Source organism: Salarias fasciatus, chromosome 22 (assembly GCF_902148845.1).
Source record: "Salarias fasciatus chromosome 22, fSalaFa1.1, whole genome shotgun sequence".
NCBI classification, from domain to species: Eukaryota; Metazoa; Chordata; class Actinopteri; order Blenniiformes; family Blenniidae; genus Salarias; species Salarias fasciatus.
The window spans coordinates 27,432,787-27,438,602 of record NC_043765.1 but is presented as its reverse complement, the minus strand read 5'-3'; positions in this window follow the sequence as shown (position 1 = coordinate 27,438,602).

The window sequence follows — 5,816 nt, the reverse complement described above, 5'->3', positions numbered from 1 at the left end:
TTTGCAACACTATTGGCCTGGCATTCAGGACACTGGGCAACCTAGAAAAAAAAAAAACAACAACAAAACCATAAAAATTAATCTCCTCATATCCATCTGTGTGCCCTTGACAAATGAAAAAATGTTGTAACTTCAGCATAGTTCAAGAATTTCGAGTGTAAAAATATAACAGACAGGCCAAAATATAAAACCACCACAGATTATTGGAAATACAGGAAATACTCATACTGACCCACTGATGAATGTCCTCGGACATTGCAGGCCAGTAAAATCTCTGAGAGATGGCCTCTCTGGTTTTCTTTTGCCCACAGTGTGTGCCATGGCTGCTGCCATGAAAGTCTCTGAAGACACTGTTGGCCTCCTCTCCACCACAAAGAACTTTCGCCCTGCTGAAATTAGGCTGTCCTTTATGCCTCACATAGTACAAAAGACCATCTATAAAAAGAAAGATAGATTAGTGATAAATTGTGATCAAGTACAGTAAATGTATTTATTTATATTTTGATATGCCAGGTTCTGCCAGGTTTAAGATTTAATTAATTATTAATGACCATGTTTGGCTTGGTGGGGTTAGTAAGGCCAGTACACACTACAGGACTTTTTCAATCTTCCTCAATTCAGAGGCCACACACTAAAAGACAACAGAGGACAGCTCGCACCGGAGTTTCCTCTCCTGATCTTAACGTGTGGTGTCGCTCCGGAGCAGAACACACACGAGCAGATTCTTCATCAGAAAATCAGCTCCTCACTCTTCCAAACCTTGATCGTGTAGTCAAATGTGACTTTGTGCGGGTTCCCTTCATTCCTGTGTTTACATTCATCTCCATTTTAAATAATAAGCAGAGAAGTCATTCATTCCCTCAGTTCATTCATTCACATCGGTATCACTCCTTCAGTGCAGACCCCCCCCCCCCCCCCCCCCCCCCCCAGTGCGCACGGAGCATGGACTGTCAGCACCTTCTCAGAAAATTTAAATGTTTAAATGTTCCAGTACAGAAGAGGGAAACATAGTTTCAGATCATTTATTATAATTTACCCTCCACATTTGATAATAATTCAGCTTATTAATCAATCTGTCTGTTTTTTTTTACTTTTGACTCCCGAGTGGCGCAGTAAAATAAAGTTATTAGCAGACCGTGACAAATAAAAGCTACTTTTTTAAATGACCAAATATCTTAAATCATTCTTTTTGTCCACAGATTTGATAGTTTACACCAGAATCAAAACACGTTGAGCTTTGATCAGGTCAGTTTCATTATAGTCCGCTCTGTCCCTGAAGGCACGGAGTCAGCAGATTTTTTTTTTAATTATTATTGTCATTATTATTATATTATTTCTTCCCTATTCTTTCGTGATGGTTAAAAATGGAGATGAATTAAAACATTGGGATTATTGCAGGACGGGCGGAGATGCAGATTAATGTATTAGATTGGAGTTTGGGTCTGAATCAAGGAAATCCAGTTCATCCAGGAGCGACAGGATTAACCATCACTTTCTACACGGCTGAGTGTAGGAGCTCTGGCTTTTCTCTTTCACTGTCATATATAATGATGAATATATCTCACAGACATACTGTTTATTCATGTCTCCAGCTCTGACAGCTGTGAGTGGATTTTTTTAAGCATCAGCGCCTTGGTGAGACGGAGCTGTTCATCCAATCAGGAAGCTTTATTTCGAGGGAGTGGACAGGTCAGCTCGGAGCTGATCGGCTCCTCTCTCAGCACCACACACTACAGGGTTTGCAATCCGAAATATTAAACATGTTCATTATCTACGATCTCCTCTTCCGACGCCTCCCGAGAGGCTCCGACCGGAAAAAATCTCTCGGAACACACCGCACACTATATCATACTATATCATAGCCTTTATTAATGGAAGCCAATTGAAAAAAAACGAGAAATATGCAGTTTCCACAGGCCTGTACACACCCACAACAATGAAATCATTCACATTTTAAAAGACGAAACACACAGACAAGATACAACAGTGATTTTTTGCTCTTAAGCCTGGAGGCAGAAGTCTATGACGACTCAATGCACCAAAAAATATGTGCGGTTCAATCAATCTACAAAACACAGTTTGTCCCCAAGGGACGATTAAAACACACATGCCATGTCAAGTTGCAAATAAATGAATAAACACAAATACATAAATAAGTTAGGAAAACTGGCCAAAAGAACAAAGGGAAAAGAAAAGTGACCTGAAAAAGCCTGAAAGCCTATTCCATTCCAGACGATCCAACTCACCTTGCAACTCGTAATGTGTTGTTTTCCGACGGAAATTGTTTTGTTGGACCTTAGTCAATCCAGGAGGTATGGTACCATCACTAAGAAAAGACTTCATGTTGTTAGACACAACAGGATCCATGATCGCGACTCCAAATGATCACTCCGAGCATGAAGGTTAAGTGACTGTCAAATTCAAATTCAAATAAAAAAAAAAGTATGTGTGCGTCTTGACGTCATTCAATTGCGCATACTGGCGCATAACATGCAGGCCGGGTGGGGGGTGGGGTGGGGGGTGGGGGGTAGGCGTGCGTGCACGTACCGGTAATCAAAGGTGTTTTTTTTTTCGAATCTAAACAACTGTCCAGTCTTGACCGTTAAAACAACAATGTCAGACATTTTGTGGTTTGAAAAAGGAGCTTGTATTTATGTAAGACGACAGCTCACTCCAACAGTGTCGACTGCTTACTCAGTAGTGTGGATCACAAGATCACAGGCATATTACCAGGAAAAAAAATTGCATGTATTGATAGCATGATACCAAATCATTTTCAGCAAAAATATGCACATCTGTTCAGTACAACAGGCATGAATCAGTATTTGGCAGGTGAAATAAGCTGATTTTGACATTATAGTGTCCCTTCACTCATTTTTCAAACCGTAAAAAGCACTGCTTGGGATCAAATTACTCTGTTGAGCGATCTAGTAATTTTGGTTCCGAAGAAAAGAACACATAGAATGCCTCGGTGACACATGTCTTCATTGGCGTAAATACGTGCAGATTAAAATCACCGACTAGCTTATTCAACAGCGACATCAGGCAATTGGACGTACAGGAGGCTATTAAAAGCAAACACAAAAATCAGAATGTTTATTAACGTAAATAAGTGCATATTAAAATCGCAAACTAGCTTATTCAACAGCGACATAAGGCAACTGGACCAGGAGGCTATCAAACGCAACCACAAAAAACAGCCCAAATACGTGCGAAATTAACATCACCAACTAGCTTATTCAACAGCGACATCAGGCAATTGGACGTACAGGAGGCTATCAAACGCAAAACACAAATAAACATCGTTCGATGATCATAAAAAAGTTTGTCGTTTGTGTCCAATGAAGACTGCCACAGAGCCACTGAAGCTGCGCTGTTCAGCTGTGCGCGCTCCCGCGGACCGGAAATCACATTCTGGCAAGAATCAAGTTTTGGCACGACACCGGCTCTCATCGAACGACTCGTTCATTGAGCGTCACAGCACCAGAGGGGAGTCGGCAGCGTGCCTCTCTCTGTCTCTTCCGCACTGGTGGAGGCTGGCGCCGCCGCGGACGTGCCATCTGGTGGCCAGAGTATGTCATTGCAACTGAATGTGTGCAGCAAAAGACACATTTTTTTCTTTTTAAAAAATGAATTGGGGAACCGTACGGAGGGAGGGTGCGGGCCGTATGTGGCCTGCAGGCCGCCAGTTGCCCATCCCTGCTCTACTGTTTGGAAACAACAATGAGGAGACCATGTTGTTTCAGGTTCTGCTGGAGTTATGATTCTGCTGCTCGAGTTTCCTGCTGATAATAAATAGAAAGAAACCTGGTGTGAGAGGGGTTTATGCTTTGTGACTGATCAGTTTGATGAGAGGACATTTTATTGATTGTCAAACTTTCAGCAATAAGTTTCATTTGAGCTGCTCCATGTCAGAATTGACCAAAGTGTGTAAAGCAGCTCCACTGCATGAATACTCCTGATTCAAACTCCGTCCAGTCTTCCAGTGTGGCTCCTGCACTGCCTGAGCTGTCTGTCCAACGATGTCCGTTCAAAGCAGCTGGATGGAGCAACAGGTTCATGAAGAGAGAGTTAAATCAGTCCCTGTTTGGAATCATGAGAGACAGATTCACCACAACTCTCTGACTGGGAAACTCTTTCAACACTGAAAAAAGCTCCAAAGAGCTTCATGAAGAGGCCGATTCCTCCGAAGGGGAAGGAAACACATTTTAACATCATTCATAAGATTGACCCCGGTGGAGAATTCTGAAACAATAGATTTGGTTTGGAAGTTCATCTTTGAGCTTTCTGCCATGAATCACATGAATCTTTACAACTTTTAATTTTCTGTCCTCTTTCAAAAACATTTTGTAATGATGTTAAAGATTGTTTTTCTCTCGAGATCAGTGATGTTCAGAGTTTCTCTGATATTTTATATTACAAACCGTATCCAGACAGCTTGATCCACTGGTATTAACAGAATTCTCCTGCTGGGAAAAGATCATTTACATTGTAATGAATGGAAGAACAAAAACCCTCCTTTAAGTTTTTCATAAATCAGTTTGATCTTTATTTCTTGTCTCTAAACAGGACGTCTGGTGCTGTTTCCAAAACAATAAGCAGAGAGATGTCTGGTTTTCTTCTGGTGGGATTTCCCCACAGCAGACCCAGACCAGAGGACAGTCAGCTGATGGTGACTTGTGTTGAACTGTTTGCTCCATGTTTGACTGTTTGCTCCCCTCTTTGTAACTCTGATCTTTCTGCCTGTGTTCTTTTCTTGATTGTTGGAGCGATTGGCTCCATGACAGTTTCTATATGTTCTTTCTTTTCATTAAAATAAATCTCTGTCCTCCATGTTTCCCCCTCAGCAGGGCTCAGACACGGTCAGAAATTACAGAGAAATAAGAGGAAAAAACAATGAACTGAATATAATAAACACAATATAAACAGTCAGCATGAAGTATTAATGACACACTAAACCCAACATGTGGCAGAACACAGATTATAATGAAATGTAAACGAGGCACTGCACAGAATCAGATCTGAAGCAGCAGTGACAACAAATGAAGAACTGTGTAACAACAGAGGGTCTACAGAGCCCTCTACTGGAGCTTTTCAGCACTGCAGCCCCTCATCAGCCTCACATCAGCTGCTGCAGCCTGACTCTCCTGGTCTTTCTGCAGCAGAGTCCTCTCCTCCATCATCATATGGTCACTGCTCTGAGACCACATGACTGCTGCTCCTGATGGAAAGTCCACGGAGACGTTCTGGCTTCATGGGAGATCTCAGGGAGCTTTGAATGAGTTGGAGCTGAGAGGAGCTTCTTCCAGCAGCAGCCACTGTGACTGAAGAGTGGCAGAGCTTCTTAGTGCAGCCCACATGTTTGGTCCTGTAGAGCCTGACCAGGTGGTGGAATGTGCTTTTTGAAGCTTCTCCTGTGTCTGGAACAAAAGCAGAGATCCTGATCCCTGAACAGCAGTGTTTGGTGTTCTCCCAAAGCAGCGCGGCACAACTTCCTCTCAGGAAGATGCAGCTGCCTCCTCAGCTCTCTGTCCTGAAGGCTGATCCTCTTCAGATGGAAGATGTGCAGCCCCCTTCCTGGATTCAGTGCTGAGAGAAGTGATGATGTGCTGACAGATGGAGAAGTGAAGATACAGCTTCCAGCCTTCTCTAAACACACTCCATCAAACCTGCTCCTCCTCCACTCATCATGTCCACATGGTAGTATTTATGGGGGCGTGGCTTCACGCTGGAGACCATCAATCTGCTCAACCATACAGAAATGATCTTGTCTGTTCACTGATGGTTTGGATTCAACCACTAAAGAGTCTTTCCTG